Raw genomic sequence first — 21,818 nt, 5'->3', positions numbered from 1 at the left:
TTTATTATTTATGAAAATAATTGAATTATTGCAACGAATTTTATTACATTTTTTTTTAAATAATTGAATTTTTTTGAGAAATTTTACTAGTTGTAAAAATAATTAAATTTTTGCGAAGGATTTTATTAGGATTTTTGTAAATAATTAATTTTTTTTGAAAAATTTTATGGTAATTTAAATTATTATAAAACATGAAGAAGGTACTTCTTCATGTTTTGTAATAATTTTCTTATAAGTTGTTGAATTTCATAAAGGTTTAAATTTGAATGTTTTGAAAAATTTTAATTCCTACAGAAGAATAATAATGATAAATATTTATTTAAAAAAGAAGTTATTGATTTCTTTATTGAATAATTTGACAATTAAAGAAATTTGTAAATAAATGTAATAGAACATTTTTTTGAGTATCTAATAATTTTTAGAGTGAATCAGAATATTCTTTAGGGTCAGGGAAAAGTGGAAATTTTTTCTGGAAATCAGGGAAAAATAAAATTAAATATTTGTGGCAACCCTGTCTTAATTTAATAAAATTATAAATTTACGTTTTATTTGGTTAAATTTTTCTGTAGAACTCCATTAATTATGGAGATTAGAGTTTAGAGCGCGCATTCCCCACTATACGTCCCTCTCTTTCTATTTATCCCCATTTCTGACTCACTCGCGCCATAAATTTCTTTCCACTTGTCAGATTCATAATTTTCCTCAAAATAATTGTCAGATTGTTAGGCTATAATGATTTTGGTACGTTTTTTGTTTTTAAGGTACTATTATAATTTGTAAACAGTCAAAAATGACTTTTAACAAATAATTTTATTTTCGGTTATATTTTTATTTAAACATGTTTTTTGCATTATTTATTTGAATATGTAGAATTAAAAAATTTTCTAATTTAAATTTTCGTTGAGTACACTAAAAAAAATTCAATTTTGAAGAAATTACAAATAATTGCAGAAATTTAATTATTTTCAAAACGAAATAAAATTCTTTTTTTTAAATTTAACTAATGTTCAAAATTTTAAAAAAATTCTCGTAAAAATCCCAATTATCTTTATAAATAAAAAAATTCTTCTCTAAAGTTCAATTATTTTTCATAAATGTCAAAAAAAATTCTTGTCCTAATTTCAATTATTTTCAAATTTTTTCTAATTCCAATGACTTTCAGTACACGGAAAGAAAAAGTCCGTCAACCATTAATGGATTAGTATATTACTTTGAGACGGGACACTTTTTCCGTTGATGGTTACTTAACTTTACTTAACGATTGAAAACGAGTCATGGATTGATTAGAATGCCAGTATGTGACCAATTGTTTTAGATTTAATGCTGAATTGTTATCAATGGCTGTTTGAATGTTTACGAATCATTAGTGAAAGTTTGTGAAACGTTAGTTGACTCGTATTCTAAATCGGCGCTCTTCACTAGCGCATTGTTGCGCAGTGTACCGATGCGCATTTCTTCCGGTTTCTCTATAGTCCATGTGTTTTTGCTGTCTGCTATACATATCCCTATATACTATTATGTGTAATGTGAATATTTAACTTAACTAACAATTTGCAGTTGAATTGCGTCTAGAAATTGACCTCGATGAAAATATATTTTCTTTTATATTTCTCGCTAATTAAAAAGTAGTTATTAGTGCAAAATCATTTCTCACAAGTTGTGAAAAATTTTGTTATTTGGTATATAAGAATAGTTCGCTTCTAAACTTAAAGTGTTATAAGTGTGCGTTTCTACGTGTAGTTATTATAAGTGCGAAAATGTGTTGGTCTAAAGCGTCTAAGAGTGTAAATAAAATATCGGAACTGTGCAACGAAAAAAATGTGTTCATTCTGTACCAAATAGTGTCTAAAATTAGGGATAATTCTGAAAGAAGTTGAATTTTTTGAATGCTTTTGATAGTCATAGAAAATTTAATAGACAGTTTTCTAAATTTTAGTGAACGAGTTTTATATATTGATGACAGTTTTCTAAATTTTAGCAAGCAACTCGTCACTGATTGTGACTCAAAGTATGTTATCCATTCAATGATTTTGTGTCCCGTCTCAAAGTAATATACTAGTCTATTAATGATTGACGGACTTTTTCTTTCCGTGTATCTATTATTTTAATAAAATTTCCTAAAAAGAATTCAATTATTTAAAAAAATTTTAATAAAATATTATGCAATAATATTTTATGCATAAAATATTATGAAAGAATCTTTCATAAAAAATAATTTAAAATTCTAAAAAATAATAATTGAATTAAAATGATGAAAACAATTTCAATGAAGTTACAGTAACAATATTTTTATAACATAAAATAATGATTTTATTTCTCGGTCATCTTTAATTATTAGAAAACATGAAGAATCGGATCACTCCGAGTCTTCGACTCGGAGCAATCGATATCTTCATGTTTTTATAACAATAATACTTTTATAATTTGTTTAATTTAAAAAATGTTTGAATTTGAAATTTTTTAATGTCTTAATTCCTGTGGAAAATCCTGTTTCAAAAATAAGATTAAAAATAGGAATTGTGCAAATATTTTTCTTCTTTTTCTAAAACAAAATATTAATTTTGTTAAAAAAATTGTGATTCATAAACAAAAATAATGCAAAATAAATAAATTTTCTATTTCTTAATCACAGTTGTTTAACAATTTTCTAATTTTCTTTAGAAGTAAAGAACAAAAATCTGCATAATTTCAATTTGACAAAACATAAAATTTACCAAAATTTTATAGTCATTTAACGAAAAGAAGTGACGAAAAATTCTGATAATTTCTATTTGTCATTACAATTTTGAATTAATTATAAAATAAAAATAATTATAACATAATAATACAATATACAATCTATCTAACGATAAAACAAAAAACATTACAAACAAAAGACAACTTCAGAGTGTGAGGGACAGTAAAAGTGAATGAATGAAAGAACATTCAAATTATTATAGTTAATTTTTATTTGAATCTTTGTACATCATATTATTGACATTTTTTACTGTCAGGAATAAAAAAATTAATTTTTACTATGCCCGTTAAGCACTTTGAAGGCACCAAAGTCAAGATAGAAAAAAAGAAATGCAACATAATTGATATGTAACAGAATTAATTGCCATGCAACAGAATTTACATTTAACGGAATTGACCTGTAATTATATGACATCGCTAATTTTTAAATTGATCAATAAAATGATTCAGAATAGAAAATGATTTGGTCAATTTAAAAATTTTGCGCTAAAATAATTATGATAAATGCCAATTCTGTTAAATGTCAAATTTTGTTAAATTTTAATTAAAAAATACAAAAGTGTTTTTTTATTAAGTGACTTTTTCGTTGTTTGTCACCTGCGGAAAATATATATTCATGCGCGTCTTGTTTTGAAGCTGAAACATGTCCTTCCTAACCTGGATAAAAAATATAAAAATGGCGACAATTTAAAAATAAAATTTTTTAAACCCATTTTTTTAAAATTGGTGCCATTTTTTATTTTTAAATATTTTTCATCTGGGTTTAAAGCGGGAGATGCCTAAGCACATGTCTCAGCTTCAAAACAATTATTTAACATTTCTTTACAATATATTAAAGCTTAAAATCGGGAACGGTTTACAAATTGCAATCGGCTTTGAACTTCGAATTTATAAAAAATATCAAAAGTAAGAAAGGGATTAGAAAGATCCGTTTCTATTATATAAGACTTACCCTCATTTTTCAAATTTACTGTCCAAAGACCGGGGGGTTATTGAAATTAATCCCTCCAACTTGCGGAAATGAATTTTTATTTCACCACTATGGCACAATTTTTTTAATTTTTGGTATCAGGCACAAAAACGTTTTTTTTCGGATGCGTCGTGTGGACGCAGATGCACTGATCAGATTTCGTCGACTTGAAGTTTTTACTTTTATTAGCGTTCGCCTAAGTTGTTCTCACAATATGAGACATAAAGTTAGATTTTAATTCGCGGACAGAGCTTAGCCAATTTTTTTTACCGTCTCTAAAGCGGTGGAGGTTCTTCGCTGACCGGATCTAGACTGCACTCATAATCTTTAGCCACCTCTGTCTTCTGACATCCAAAGTGTTCTCACTCTGAATGGTAGGTGGGAAACTTTTGCGAACTCAAGAATTTTTGAATTCTAACTCTGGCCCTGTTGCTGCTCTAGTTTTGCTGAGCTAGTGTGAGAACAGAAATTTTCTCAGCAATATCAAGTAGCTTTTCCGGTGAAGACATGAGAAATTTTAACAGAAAGAATTTTTGCTTATTATAAAAGTATTTTTTTATGAAAGTACCGAATGGCGAGCCGAATGGAAAAAAGTGGTTGTTCCATACTTTTAAGTTTTCGCAGACAAAGTGAAACCAAAAGCCTATGCTTCGCTGTTTATATCAGTATATTGCAGTAGGCGTAGCTTGAAGCTTCCAGAGAGGGGTGAGAAAAGAAGAATAGAAGGAATTGAGGAGGTGACGATGGCTTCATGTATGTGACTCTAACTCATGAAGCCATCACGTTTGTATGTGACTCTGTTGTGAGAGAGGCTCATAAAAAAGCCTCGAGTGTGCGTGATGGACAACAATAGAGGATTTTTATTTTAATTTTTTATATTCAGACGCTTTACACTCATATGTCTAACCATTGCATTCTAACACTATTTTGACTATATTTCTAACAACTATTTCAATAAGAAATTATTAAAATTGTTTTTTAATTAAAAAATAAAAATTAACGATCACTCCGAGTCAGGGTTAAGGATAGAGAAAAAAAGAACAGTTCCAACAGTTATAAATATTGTTTGACATAACTCACATTTGTTATAATTTCTTTTAGCAGAAGTATGTAGTTTGTAATAATTCCATATTCTTCTAATGCTCATTTAGCATAATTATTATTAATCATAATGTTTATTTGATATAAATTATATTTGCCATAAAGTATAATTGACTATAAATATTAAAATTGTTTCTAAAATTGTTTTTAAATTAAAAAATCAAAATTAACGATCACTCCGAGTCAAGGTTAAGGATATGAGAAAAAAAGAACAGTTCCAATAGTTATAAATATTATTTAACATAACTCACATTTGTTATAATTTCTTGTAGCAGAAGTATGTGGTTTGTAATAATTCCTTATTGCTCTAATGTCATAATGTTTATTTGATATAAATTATATTTGCCATAAAGTATATTTGACATAATTAAATCTTGTCATACTATTTATACACTGTTAGAAAAGAATTGAAAATTCAACAACTTTTCAATTACATTAGTTATTGAATTTGAATTCAATTCAGTTTGTATTGAAAATTAAAGAACTTGAAGTGAATATTCATTGGTTCGTAATTGAAAAAACAGACGCAGTTATTGAAAATTCATTACTGTTATTGAAAAAATGAAAATCCATTAGTTTGTAATTGAAAAATACATTCACAGTTATTGAAAATTCAATACTGTTATTGAAAATTCGTTACTGTTATTGAAAATTCAATACTGTTATTGAAAATTCAATACTGGTATTGAAAATTCATTACTATTATTGAAAATTCAATACTGTTATTCGAAATTCATTACTGTTATTGAAAATTCAATATTATTGAAATGTCATTACTGTTATTGAAAATTGAATAATGTTATTCAATATTCATTACTGCTGTTGAAAATTCAATACTATTATTGAAAATTCATTACTCTTATTGAAAAATCAATACTGTTATTAAAAATTCAATATTATTAAAAAGTCATTACTTTGTTGTTGAAAATTTAAAACTCTTACTAAAAATAAAAAATTCAAATTTCTTGTTGAAAATTTCAGTATATATTTTAAGTATACAAAAATTATTTTTTAATCTTTTTTTAGAAGTAGAAATAATTCTTACAAATAACGGTTTCTTATAATTATTATTAATAGGTATTGCTATAAATAATTGAATATTGTAAAATATTTACGAAATTTTTCCGAAAATATGTTTGCTTTCTAAAAAAGATTTTGTAACAAAAGATGAAAATGTTGGAAGTTTTTTTTCTTTTTCAAAGGTTTGCCACATCTGGTTTGTCTTAGGATGACCGTTCGTGAGGGGTTCTTATTGCAAAGAGCCTGTTTTATGACTTTTTCACGAACCGTTTTTTTTCGTATGGATTTATTGGAACCGAAAGTTTGTCAAATTTCTCAAATTGTAGAATATAGTAAAAATATTCGAAAAGTGAATATATTTTCTAACAAATTTTTTCCCCGAATCTTTTGAAGCGTCAGTTGCTCTTGAGCATTTGCTGGAGAAATACCAAATCTGCGTTTGATGAAACAATTTTTAAGTGAAAATATTGTGAAGTGCTGGATTTAAAAGCAGATAATATTTTTGGATTATTTTAAAGGATTTCAAAAAGGTAATTAATATTCAAAATTCTATAAAATTTTAATCAATTAAATGGTGTTTAGTCATTTTTGACGGTTTTTTTAATTTGAAGTTTTATTGATTAGTGCATAACCCACGCTTCGATATAAACAAAAAATTAATGGAAAAATTATTTTATTTATTTAATATTTTGATGTTTTCTTTTGTCATGTATTATTGGGTGAGATGGCCATTAATGATTTTTATTTTAAATTTGTTATGTTAATGTTATATAATTAAGAACTATGAAAGAAAAACAAATTATAAATGTCTAAGAACAAAATAATTGATCTAATTGACACCAGAGATGGAGATATATTTGTAGGTTAACTCAGAAGACGATTTATTTAATTCAAACATATTTTGTTTAAATGAAACTTAAAAAATCTTTGCCATACAGACAAACATATGTAAGTTTGATTGAAAAATATTTTTTTTGGTTAATTTAAAGAAATAATATATTTAATTCAAACATAAGTTATGGTTGATTTTAAATTATTTATAATCAACTTTCAGCTTTGAATGAAACATAACATTTTTAAACGTAACTTTTATTTAATTCAAAACTGAAAATAGGTTTGAATTAAATATAATTATTCAAACAAATAATATTTTTGAATCAAAGCAGTAGATATTTTCTCCATATTGGGATTAAACTTAAAAACTAATTGCAATTAAACGAAATCACTTATAATTATTTGTCTACCAGAAAAATTATCCGCGCGCAGGAATTTTGTGTTGCACTGTTGTCAACAATTTCAAGTCATTTCAATTTAAGTAATTTTTAAAGAAATACTTATGACACATAACTGAAAAATTAATTAGAATTGAATTTTCAATTTATATTACATTTTTAAACTTTAAAGTATATAAAAAAAAATTTAACGAATTTTGATACTAATTTAAAATTTGATTTCTTCATTACGAAAATTTTAATTATTCTGAAGAATAGAGAAGGTGAAAAAAGTATTACATATTCGAATTTCTGAACAAAGAATATAAATAATATTATTTTTAGAGAATTTTCACTACTTTTTTTAATTCGCTAATTTTCAAGAAAGTTTCGAAAAAATTAATTATTTACCAAAATTTTATGCAATTTACTTTTTACAATAATTCAATTACGAACACTAATAATAAAATTATTTTTATTAATTATAAAACTCATCAAAGAATTTAAATTATTTTTATTGCTATTTTAAATTAATAATCGAAAAATTCAGTTATTTTCACAAATAAAGTTTTCCACAAGAATTCAATTATTTAAGCTAATAAAATTTTCATAATATTTATTATATTTCGAAAAAATTAATTATTTAAAACAATGTTCATAAAATTCTTCTGAAGAATTCAATTATTTTCAAAAATAATAAAAATTTTCACAAAAATTCAATTCTTTTTAAACATTTTAATAAACTTCTCCGCAATAATTCAATTATTTTCAAAAATAATAAAATTCTTCTCTGTAATTCAATTATTTTTGGGAATTATAATAAAATTCCTAGCAACTGTTCAATTATTTTCGTTAAAATAATACAATTCACCGCAGGATTTCAATTATTTTTAATACAATTTTACAGGAATTGCTCAAAAAATGTAATGATTCTTAAAAACTTAATTTCAATACCTCGAGAAAGTCAAATTATTTAAAAAAAAGTTCTTTTCATATTTTTTGGAATGATTGAATAATTATTTTCAAGAAATTAATAAAATTGTTCGACATAAATTAATTGTTTTAAATACAATTTTAATTAAACTTTTTTGAAATAATTAAATTATTTTTTAAAATTTCGTTTCAGATTCATGCTAAAAATAAATCCAAAGGAAGAAGGAGACAAAAGAGCTGCTGGAGCTAAAAGAAGATTAACAAACTTTGAGATGTCAGTCAAAAAATTAGGCGATGAACTGAACAATTTTACAAATAAGTTTAGGGTGTAGTTCAAATGTAGTTAAAATGCAATAATAAACGATATACATTATAAGTTATATATGCATTTTAGTTTTAAATTATTTCTACCTGAACTTTCAATTAAGTATTAATTGTTTAGTTAAACTTTAATAAATTTTCAAATCTGGTTATTTAATTTTCATATTAATATTATTGAATGTTGAACTCTATGTTATTAAATTTCCAATTAAATGCTATTGCATTTTCAATTCTACGTTATTCAATTTTCATATTAATATTATTGAATTTTCAATTATCTGTTACTTAATTTTCATATAAATGTTATTGAATTTTCAATTCTATTATATTATTGAATTTCCAATTCTATATTACTGAATTTTCAATTCTATGTTACTGAATTACCAATTCAATGTTATTGAATTCTCAATTTCATGTTATTGAATTTTCAATTCCATATTATTCAATTTTCAATTCAATGTTATTCAATTTTCAACTTCGTGTTATGGAATTTTCAATTTCATGTTGTTGAAATTTCAATTCCATGTTATTGAATTTTCAACTTCGTGTTATTGAATTTTCAATTCTATGTAATTGTATTTTCAGTTCCTTGTTATTGAAATTTCAATTCCATGTTATTGAATTTTCAATTACAGTTGCTATTGAATATTCAACTCAATGTTATTGAATATTCAATTACACGTATTGATATGGACTTCACTTACATGTTATTGAAAATTCATATACATATTTCTAACAGTGTATAGCAGAATTTAAAAGATTAATTTATATTTAAAAATGTAAAAGATTAATTTATATTCGAAAATATAAAAGATTAATTTATATTTATTTATTAATATACATTCCCACTTTGCAATTGTCATAACATTCGAGATAATATTTTTAACATAATTATTATGTAGTATTATACTCATTTGACATTCTGATTATTTAACGTAATAACAGTTTGACATAATTGCTATTTGCCTACATATTTATTTGACATGACATCATACAAAAACTGTGCTTTCGAAGTGCGTTAAAAAATGTATAGGCTTCGGTGTACCATTGTTATACGAACACCTGTGTAAATAGATTCCCCGAATTCGCTGTATACTGGGTCTATTTTTGATTGCACGTGTTGCTTATCTATTTTCAATTTAAGCTATTTTTATTATTAACTTTTTCAATTCTATTATAATCTGCTAATTTAAAATTACAATTTCTAATTAATCTTTAATATTACTTGTTTCGAGTTACTAATTATAAACAATTATTATTATTATTAAAACTATTTATCATTAATTATTATTATTAAACATATTATTACTATTATTAGAGGGTTGCCACAGGTCAGGGACATCAGGGAAAAGTAAGAGATTTTTATTAAATGTACTGAAAAAATTAAATTTTTAGAATTCATAAGAAAAATTCTAAATTTTTTTTTGTTTTCCTCATAAACTATAAAATCACCAAGAAACCTTCAATTTTTTCTATTTCTGACAATAATTTCTAATTAAATAACTTCATTAATAAATGGATAAACTTCAAAAGGTATTAATTCTAAATTTTATAAAACTTCAATTTTTAATGAATTTAATTAGAAATTTTTAAGAACTTAGACTTTTGAAAATTTTTACATAATAATAATTCAAATTCTTCTAAACTTAGTTAAATTTTTTTTTAAAAATTAACTATAGGTAATAATTTGAATGTTCTTTTATTCATTCACTTTCTTGTCCCTCACACTCTGAAGCTGTCTTTTGTTTATACTTTTGTTTTTCGTTAACTTTAGATAGATTATATATATTATATTATTATGTTATAATTATTTTTATTTTATAATTAATTCAAAATTGTAATGACAAATAGAAATCATCAGAATTTTTTTCACTTCTTTTCATTAAAAAACTTAAATTTTATGTTAAATATTATGTTTTGTCAAATTGAAATTATGCAAATTTTTGTTCCTTGCTTCTGAGGAAAATTAGAAAATTGTTAAACAACTGTGATTAAGAAATAGAAAATTTATTTATTTTGCATTATTTTTGTTTATGAATCACAATTTTTTTAACACAATTATTATTTTATTGTTTTAGAAAAAGAAGAAAAATAATTGCACAATTTTACATAATGTCAAGTGATCGCGACGTATTTTATATAGTTATAAAATAATATTTTTTGAAGTTAAAATCAGAATCCTTATTTTCTTGTAAAATCAAAGCAATATTGATCCGAATAGTCGTCACTTGCACAGCTGATTCCAAAATATGGTCATTTGTATTTTGTGACCCCACATGTCTGATACAGTAGTTAAAATTTTTATTGCATTGACCCAAAGGTGATAAAAGTGGGTGGTATGACGTGAGATCCCTTTGCAAGAGGAACCTATAAAAGTTGCCACCCTTGTCGAATTAGTGAAACCAGAAATCGCCCCCAAGTTCATTCATAAACTATGCCACGCCTGAGAGGGGAAAATCAGTAAACTGGTTGATTTACTATACATCTACGAAGAATTTTTTTTCAGTTTTTCCATCCCATAAAACAGTAGTAAACTTGAAATAACTTGTTTTTTAAACCTCGCTTAACCACAGTGGTGTTTACATTTACCCCGAATTTTTGGAAAATTTCAAAATCAAGGGGTAAATGTAAACAGTCAGTTTTAGGCGATTCAGGTGCATCAATATTTTTTTGTACCTCATAAAATTTTTCTAGGGAAGTAAAGTAACAAGTTCATGCAAAAGAAATCCGTCCCCGTTTTACCTTTTAACAAAAAAAACTAATGTTTTTAATGAAAAATAGATATTCCGTTTATATTTACCCCAAATGACCCTATATGAAATAAAAGTTATATGTCTCTTTTAAATGGGACGCATGCATATTCCACAAATGACAAACAACCAAAAAGACTTTTAACGGAAAAATATTTAACAAAATTGACATTTAACATAATTGATATGCAACAGAATTGACAATCAACAGGATTGACATATTTAATATAAATTTCATGCAACAAAATTGACGTTTAACAGAATTGACATATGTAACAAGACTAACAAAATGTCATGCAAAAAAATTGACATTTGACAGAATTGATATTTAACACAATTGACATGCAACAGAAATGACATTTATCACGATTGACATGCAACAAAAGTGATAATTAACATTAATAACCATGCCACAGAATTGACATGCAACAAAATTGACAATTAAAACAATTGACATGCAAAGGAATTAATATTTAACACAATTTTCATGCAACAAAACTGAGATTCAACAAAATTGACTTGCGGCAAAATTGACATTCAAGCGAATTGATATTTAACACAATTGACATGCAGCAGAATTGAGAATTAACACAATTGACTTGAAACAGAATTGATATTTAACACAATGAACATTTATTATAATTGACATGCAACAAAAATTAATATTTAACATAATTGGCATGCAACAAAATTAACTTTCAACATAATTTTCATGCAACAAAATTGACATTTCTGACAATTGTCATGCAACAAAATTAACATTTATTATAATTGACATGCAACAAAATTTACAATTAACACAATTGACATGCAACAGAATTAAAATTTAACACAATTGTCATGCAACAAAATTGAGATTTAACAAAATTGACGCATGCGACAAAATAGACATTCAACAGAATTGACATTAATAAAATTGACATGCAACAGAATAAACTTTTAACGTTTTAACACAATTATCATGCAACAAAATTGAGATTGAACAGAATTGACATGCTTCAAAATTTATTATATTCAATAGAATTGACATGCAACAGAATTGACATTTATCATAATCGACATGCAAAAAAATTGACATTTAACATAATTGACATGCAATAGAATTGAAATTTATCATAATTGGCATGCAACAGAATTGACATCTAACGCAATTAACATTTATTATAATTGACATGCACCAAATTTTATATTTAACATAATTGACATGCGACGAAATTTACAATTAAAAAAATTGACATGCAACAGAATTAAAATTTAACACAATTGTCATGCAACAAAATTAAGATTTAACAAAATTGACATGCGACAAAATAGACATTCAACAGAATTGACATTTAACACAATTGACATGCAACAGAAATGACATTTATCATAATTGACATGCAAGAAAAGTGATAATTTACATTCATAACCATGCCACAGAATTGACATGCAACAAAATTGAGATTGAACAAAATTGATATTTAACAGAATTGACATGCAAAGAAATTAATATTTAACACAATTTTCATGCAACAAAATTGAGGTTAAACAGAATTGACATGCGACAAAATTGATTTTCAATAGAATTGAAATGAAACAAAATTAAAATTTAACATAGTAATTGTCATGCAACAAAATTGAGATTGAACAAAATTGTCATGCAACAAGATTGACATTCAACAGAATTGACATGCGACAGAATTGACATGTAACAGAATTTACATTTAACATGATTGCCAAGTAACAAAATTCACATTTAGCAGAATTGACATGCGACAAAATTAACATTCAACAGAATTAACTTAACAACAGAATTGCGACATTTAACAAAATTTTTTTTGCTTGAATTTTTAAATTGACCAATCATTTTTTACTTAACTTTCAATTTTTTCATTTGTCAATTTAAAGATTCGCGTGAAAATAATTATATTTAATGTCACTCTGTTGTATGACAATTGTGTTAAATGCCAATTCTATTGCATGTCAATTGTCATATAAATGTCAATTCTGTTTCATGACAATTCTGTTAAATGTCTATTATATTGCAGGATAATTCTGTTACATGTCTATATTCTGTTAAACGTGTCAATTTTATTGCATGTCAGTTATGTTAAAGGGCTTTTTGCTTTAAATAATATTGATATATAAATATGACAATATTTAATTATGTCAAATATACTTTACGGCAAATATAATTTTTATTAATTAAACGTTATGACTACCCAATGGGAAATGCCAGTGTAGTGCCGATGTTCACCACTGGCTTAGTACTCAGACGATTGTTCGGCGTAGTCTAGCCGAGCCTCGACAATTAGTGCTGGCGCAGTACAGAATTTTTGTTTCGCCAAAGCTTGGACAAGCCACGGCGGCAAGTGCTGGCTGAGTATAGAAAAATTGTTCACAACGCTCTTTGCCAACATTGCTTTTTTGACATAAACTTGAAAAAAATTATAAAAAAAGTTTATAAATATAAATTTATTGAAAAAAATTAATATTTTACTTTTCAGTTGTTCATTTTTTATTCTTATTAAATTTAATAATAACAATTTAACACAATTGTCTAACTTTGTAAATAATAAATTATTTAAACAAATTAAAATTATAAACAAAATTTAAACTTTAATCTCAATAATAATTTGGTTCCTATTAAAATACTATTATACTTCTTACTATGAATAAAAAATTATTAAAAAATTACCATGTAATTTAAGGGGTTAAACCACTCTAGAGCGTCAAAAAGAGGTTCTAATTTCAACATTTTTTTTAAAGAAAAGTTTAAAAGTAATGAAAAATATGTTTACATATCTCTATCAGGTACACTTTAAAGAGAAAAAAATATACTTTATAAATTTTTTTTTGTTTAAAAACAGCAGATGTGCATGTACGTGATGGAAACCCTTTGTAAAAAGAATTCCTTCGCGGCCGGAAAGGTTTTTTGTACAATTTTCATCCTAGAACAGAAAACAAATTTTTTTCTATTTTTACATCTCAAAAGCTAGAGAAAGACGTAGGGGATTTTTTTTATGTTGCATATTCTTTTAGTTATAAACAATTTAGTGCCTATTTTTTTCAGTCAAAAACTCAGTTTTTCCATAAAATGTTCACCATTTTTGCAAAAATGGATTTAAAAAAAATCCCCTACGTCTTTCTCCAGCTTTTGAGATGTAAAAATAGAAAAAAAATTGTTTTCTGCTCTAGGATGAAAATTGTACCAAAAACCTTTCCGGCCGCGAAGGAATTCTTTTTAAAAAGGGTTTCCATCACGTACATGTACAGCTGCTGTTTTTAAACAAAAAAAATTTATAAAGTATATTTTTTTTTCTTTAAAGTGTACCTGATAGAGATATGTAAACATATTTTTCATTACTTTTAAACTTTTCTTTTAAAAAAATGTTGAAATTAGAACCTCTTTTTGACGCTCTAGAGTGGTTTAAACCCTTAAGAATTACGTAAAATGTTAAATGCAATAAAATAATAATTATGCTAAATGAGCAATGATGTGAATTATTTCTGATATTAAACATTTTTTTTATAATTAATTTAATGTTTTTTAATATTTGATGTAAAAGTTGACTGAACATTGCATGGGAGTTAAAGAAATTCCTAAGATTGCAGTCAAGCTACTATTTTCAACCTTTCGAAAAGTTTCTATGCTGTGTGGGTGCTGAGTAGTTTCTGCAATTTATTTTGTGAACAGTGTTTGTATTATTAGTTTTTTGTTTGTCTTTAGCTTTGATAAGTATGTTGTTGCTCATATTATTGTTATTAGGAATAGTCAAGATATTATATAGTTTTTAAAAAAATGTGATGTTTTTTTCATAAAGATTAGGCACATAAGGCAAAAATAATTTTTGTAAGCATTTCATATATAGTGTGGTATTTTTGTTGCTATTATTGTTAAGTGTGCTATGTTTAATGGAACAAATAAGTTATTGAGGCAATATTGGTAATGTTAAGGCACTGTTTTCAATATTGCTGTAATATTACGTGCTACTGGGGTATTTGAATTTGATAAGTGTGTATTTAAAATGAACGAAATATATAAAAGATGAAAATGATGCACGAACTTTCTTATAACTGAGTCTATTGTGGTATTTTTTTACCTTGGAACAGCGGGTGGTTTTTCTTAGGTTGCGTCGTACTAATACAATAGGCTTTTCACAGGCAAATTAGCTTCTAAGTGGTTGCAGGTTGACAATTATGGCTTTTGATCCTCGTAAATTTTCCTTGTGTTAACTATGAATTCACGAAAATCGAACAAGACCTCCGAACACAGAATTTAGAAAAACTTGGTATAAAGAATATTTGTATACTTTTCACTGGTGTGTAGACAACACAAAAATATATCAGACTGACGTTTAAAAGGACCACTGTTGAAATTTTTAACTCACGTGCAGGAGACCAGTTCTTAATGATGGAAAAATTAGACTGATTTATTGCTGTTCCTGGTCTGGCCCTTTTATACCAAAAATTATTCTCGAAAATGCACCTTAAGCCATGTATTTTCGGAAAAGTATTGTTGTAGAAACACTTGTGTTAACTCAGCTAGTAGATCGCACGTGTCTCATTTCCTCTGAGTCATTTTATTATATTTTTAATAATAATAATTTGCTTTTACTATTTAATTACTTATAATTATAATTTGTTATGTTATTTGTTAATTATTTATAGTTGCGGGTGATTATATCGTCAACATACATATATATTGAAATAAATGTTTAAAAGGAAGTTTAGATAACAAGAAGTGACGAAGTCATTCATGCGATTTCGAGCTTCTTGTCTGGCACATCTTTATCACATAGTGTCCGATGTCTTCTTCTTCGATAAAATAAAGAATTAAATTCGAACATTTTGGTTCGAGTTGTATACTTTCTAAAAGTTACATTTTTTGCGCAATTTGATTTACATAAATGAAAAGGAGACGTATAGTAAAAAATTTTATAAAAAATCAAAATGTTTGTTGCATAAAAATGTATGCAACAATTGCCTCTGTTCAGAGGGCAGAAATGATGAAATGACTATACTAGGGATGGTAAAATCAAACGTATAGTTTTGTGAAGTTATATAACTCTTGAAAAAGAATAGAATGGTTGTCACTTTCTCACAGTATTTTAATTTATTGTTTTTTAAAATGTACACTTCGTCACGTTTGCAAATCTTTTTACTATGGAAATATACAAGTTTTCAACGACAGTTGCAAGATTATTCTTGGAATTTATATTTACAAAGCTGAAGGTTATTTACTAAGGGAACGCAAGACAAATGAACAAATGAACAGAATTGATTGACAACTGTACTCATAATGAGAAGACACATACACATATGAGTGAATTCATGTTAAGTGGTCAGGGTGAACGTTTTTTTCACGATCTTTCTATTTTTTTCTATTTTTCGCGACTATTTTTATGCATTTTTGGAAAAAAATAATTGATTTGGTCCGAAATACTGTAAATTTAAATCTTTCTTTGTTTTAAATTTGTATAGATGCGTTGAAATTATAAAGTATACTAAACACTGACCCGCACAAGCTAAAAATTAAACGACTGGCGAAACAGACACTAATCAGCTGTTGAGCGACTCATGGGTTGATTGACATGCGAGAACTCACTACATACGCTCGTTATTGATATTTATTGAATTGTTATTCTTTCATAAAGAATCGCCTTGGCAATGACCCAATTCAAGTATCCGTAAAGTTGATCAACGAAAAAATGTTTCAATTACTGTATATAATTTAACGTTAACGCTACATTATTGCCCCAAAAAGTGTTTAAATTTGAAAAATTTGTATTTATCTTGACTATTAGCTAAAAAACTATTTTGATTTAAATAAAACTATTTGATTACTTTGACTTTTTTTTAAAAACAATTTCTGTTATAACACTTCCGTACTTTTTCGATTATCACTATAACATTTACCAAGTTGCTAATTTTGCGGATGCACCGAAAAATGTCACTTCCCATTTTATAACTCTATACTAATCTTCCGATAGTGTCGCAAAAGATTATCAATTACAGACTCATCATATACGTTTGCCAATATCCACTTGATGTTTACAATTTAACTGATGTTTCAAACTTAATCAATTAAACTAATTTGTAAGGGTAAAGAACTATTTTCACATTTTGATAACGAATTGAGGAAAAATTTTGTAACAGTTTACTTACTAATAGAGGAATCTTGACTTTCGAAAGGATAAGTGACGAAAATTGACGTATCGAAACTGAAGAAGTGCTCGACAATGTAACTATCTGCACACAGAAGAAGTTCGCAGACACTTTTGACATTTCTAGTTGATACCAGGGGTTTATATAGCAAGTGACTTAGAAGATTTCTAGGGGAATTGTTATAAAAGCGAGCACGTACATCTGTAAATTTGTAAAAAGCACGAATCCACGTATTGTAATTAATACTCTATGTCTAATTTGGTATATTATGACATAAACTTAATATCTATGTCAATATCCAACACAATTTAATGTAAATATCCAATTTGAAACACAATCTATTTCAAAAGTGATGACGATATTTGATACTTCTGTTTTGATGATAAAGAAAACAGCAAGGCTCGAAGTAGGTCCGCAAATCATGAAAAAGTCCGTAACTTTGCTTCAAGTCCGTAAAAGTCCGTTTTTTTAGAAAAGGTCCGTAAAGTCCGTAATTGTTACGATCCTAATTATTATATCCCTGGTGTTTTCCCGATTTTATTTTAATATTAATTAAAATAGGGACGGGGTTTGGTAAAAACAAGAAAATATTTTAGTTGATCAGATATATATATATTTTGAAATAAGAAAATTGATGAAAAATAAGAGATGAACACGTGTTTTCTAATATGAGTCTATAAGTGGTTTCTACCTTGAACAATGGATGATCCTGGTCGTTGAGGTATAATGGCACTAGTCAAAATAATGGTCGACTAAGTGGTTGTAGTATTGTGTGACTTGAGACATGAACTATAACAGCAAATTTGACTTCCAGATTGACTTTCAAAAATGCACTTTTGAAATACACGTAGAGTAAAGGACCACCACTAAGACTGGGTTTTTAGAGCACTGTGTCGTGAAGAACCACTTGTTGTAGATAAAATTTTTAGACTGACTTGTGCAGAGCACCACTTCTCAATTTGAGACTTATGATATTGACGACTACATTTTCTGGACTGCTTTCTTAGACTGAAGATCGTTTGATAGTCTGGTCCTTCTTATACCCAAATTTTCCTGTGTATTTTTAGAAACTGTACAGTTTGCCATGTATTTGAAGAATCGTTTCACTTTGCCATGTATTTGAGGAATCGTTTCATTTTTCCATGCATTTGAGAAACCCTTTGTTATAGGAACACTTGTGGTGACTCACTATTAGATCGCACGTGCACATTCCCTATTACTCATGTTATTTTATAATTTTATTATTAATTGTTTATAATTTGTTACAATTTGTTATTATTATCAAAAGTAATAAAATTCTTCGCAGAAATTCAATAATGTTCAAAAATTTTTATCAATTCTCGTCAAAATTTCAATTATCTTTAGAAATATTAAATTTCTTCTTCGAAATTCAATTATTTTCAAAAAATTTTTTAAAAAAATGGTCAACATCTCCATTATCTTTATAAATAAATAGCAAAATTCTTCGACAAAATTCAATTATTTTCAAAAATTTCAATAAAAGCCATTGCAAAATTTCAATTATTTTCAAAAGTAATAATATTCTTCGCAATAATTAAATATTGTTCAATATCTACTATTTTCATAAAATTTACTAAAATAATTTAATTATTTAAAAAAAAATTTAATAAAATTCTACAAAAACTTTCAATTACTTTTAAAAAATAATAAAAATTTCACAAGAATTTCATTAATAATAAATTTTTTCTAAAAATTTTTTCGCAATCATTCAACTATTTTTAAAAATAATAAAATTTTTACGGGGATTCAATTATTTTCGTATATAATAAAATTCTTTTTAGGAATTCAATTATTTTCAATAGAATTTCAATCGCATTTCTCGAAAAAATTCTTAAAAATTTTATTAAAATTCGTCCAAAAGAATTTAATTATTTAAAAATTTGTTGATACAATTTTTAATAGGAATTGAATTCCAAGAAACATTCAATTGTTCAATAAATTATTTATTTTTGTATTTAAATAATTGAATTCTGGTAGAATTTTCTCATAAACATTCATTAAATTTTTAAAAATAATTGAATTTTATCGAGACATTTTTTTAAAATTGTCTTAAACATAATTGAATTTCAAAAAAATTTTTATCACAACTTTTTAAAATGTTTGAATTTCTGCTCAAATTCTGATATTTTTGAAAATAATTGAATTCTTGCGAAGAATTTTATTAAGACTTTTTGAAAATAATTGAATCTCTGCAAAGATTTTTATTATTTTACGAAAATATTTAAATTCTTGAAAAAAATTTTATTAAAATTTCTGAAAGTAATTGAAGATCTGCTAAGAATTTTGTTATTTTTAATTTATGCCAAGAATTTTATTAAAATTTTTAAAAATAATTGAATTGAGGAGCAAATTTTCAAAAGCTAATAAATCCATTTAAAAAAAATTAAGTTAAACATAAATTTAACGACCTGTAAATGTTAAATGTAAAAAAAAATTTATTAACAACGAATTTTCAATTTAAGGGGACATTCCAGTTCAAAACAGGCAAAAAGAAGGCTTTTTTAGTGTATATTATTAAAATAACTATGACATTTATTTAAAAAATATCTTTTACATGTAATAAATAATTTATTTAAGAATTTGTAAAAAAAAAAATTTTTCATTTTTATTTCAAAATGGCGGCGATATACGCCATTTTCGAAAATGCCCATTTTCGGTGGTACGATCGATTCCAAACTTTCTAAAACAGATAAAACCAAAAACGAAGTCACATTCTCTTCGTTAGATATTTCTTTAGGGGTGGAACCTCAAAAAAGTGGAATTTTCTTCCCCCCCTTTTTTTAGAGTACTTTTTCCCCAAAATATTAAAAAAAAAAGTGTTTTTATTCAGAATTTCTCTTATAAAAAAAAGGGGGGGAAGAAAATTCCACTTTTTTGAGGTTCCACCCCTAAATAAATATCTAACGAAGAGAATGTCACTTCGTGTTTGGTTTTATCTGTTTTAGAAAGTTTGGAATCGATCGTACCACCGAAAATGGGCATTTTCGAAAATGGCGTATATCGCCGCCATTTTGAAATAAAAATGAAAATTTTTTTTTTTACAAATTCTTAAATAAATTATTTATTACATGTAAAAGAAATTTTTTAAATAAATGTCATAGTTATTTTAATAATATACAATAAAAAAGCCTTCTTTTTGCCTGTTTTGAACTGGAATGTCCCCTTAAAAACTTTTTAACATAACCAAGATGACTTATAATTTTTAAGTTCTTTATTAAAAAAAAATTACCAAAACCTTTAAATCACTTAATTACGATAATGTTTAATTAAAAACAGAACGTCTTAAATATAAAAACATTGTTATAAAAATAAATTATTGCAAATTTTTTAATTTAAAATCCACTATAGTGGTTATGTGAGAAAAGTCATTTGTTTCATTTTCTCGAAATAAGAAAATATGGATTTATCAAGTTTTGAAAACTTGCTCCTCAATTCCTGTTAATTTTTTAAAAGAATTTAATTATTTTTGAAAATTTTAATAAAATTCTTCGCAAGAATTCAATTATTTTCATAAATAATAAAATTCAATGTAGAATTTCAATTATTTTATTTCTTTTTAATACAATTTTAATCGAATTTCCCGAAAAATGTAATTATTCTTAAAAATTTGATTAAAATTCGTTGATAGAATTCAATTATTTGAAAATTTGTTGATAACGATTTTTTATGGGAATTGAATTTTAAGAAACGTTTAATTATTCAATAAATTATTTATTTACATTTTTACATTTAAATTTTGTATTTAAATAATTGAATTCTAGTAGAATTTTCTAATAAAAATTTATTTTCATTTCATAAAAATGAATTTCATTTAAAATTTTAGATAATAATTGAATATTAAATGCAATAGAGCGTGAATTTTAAAAAATAATTGAATTTTGTAATTAATTTTTTTTAAAGTTTAATTGAGTTTTTTTAATATTATTTTTAGTTTCTATTTTCTAATATTTATTTAATTAAAGAATTTACGAATAATTGAAATTTCGTAAGATTGAATATTGAAAAGAAATGAATTTAAAAATTGTCAAAGAACTTTTTGGAAAATTTAAAAAAATAATCGAAGAATTTTAGTTTTAAATTCTTAAAAATAATAATTGAATTGATAATGATTTTAATTATTATAAATTATTTTTATTAATAATTATTATTAATTATTATAAAACATGAAGAAATCGATGACTTCGAGTCGAAGAGTCGGAGTTATCGATTTCTTCATGTTTTATAGTTATGAAAAATTGAATTTCTAGTTTTAAGTAAAATGTTCTCTTATTTGATTCGGACTGATTCTATTTTTGTCAGTTGGTCCGTAATTTTTAATTTTTGGTCCATTAAGTCCGTAATTTTAAATACTTTACTGCTTCGAGCACTGAAACAGTTAGAATTGTTAATTCTTTACGTTTAGTTAATATTTTCATATCATGGGCATACTGAATAAATAATAAGAATAACTCTAGTGGGGAAAAAATGCACTTCTGGACAAAATTTTGCTGACAAGTGTCTACGGATTTTAATGTTTTTATTAAATTCTTAGGAAGATTTGCACTGTTAAGCCTTGGATGTTCTGCATCATAATTTAAAAAGATTTTTTCTCTATTTTTTTCTTCG

The sequence above is a fragment of the Leptopilina heterotoma genome, unplaced genomic scaffold (genome assembly GCF_015476425.1).
Source record: "Leptopilina heterotoma isolate Lh14 unplaced genomic scaffold, ASM1547642v1 Lhet_222, whole genome shotgun sequence".
Taxonomy (NCBI): Eukaryota; Metazoa; Arthropoda; class Insecta; order Hymenoptera; family Figitidae; genus Leptopilina; species Leptopilina heterotoma.
Note: the sequence above shows the minus strand (reverse complement) of the source record.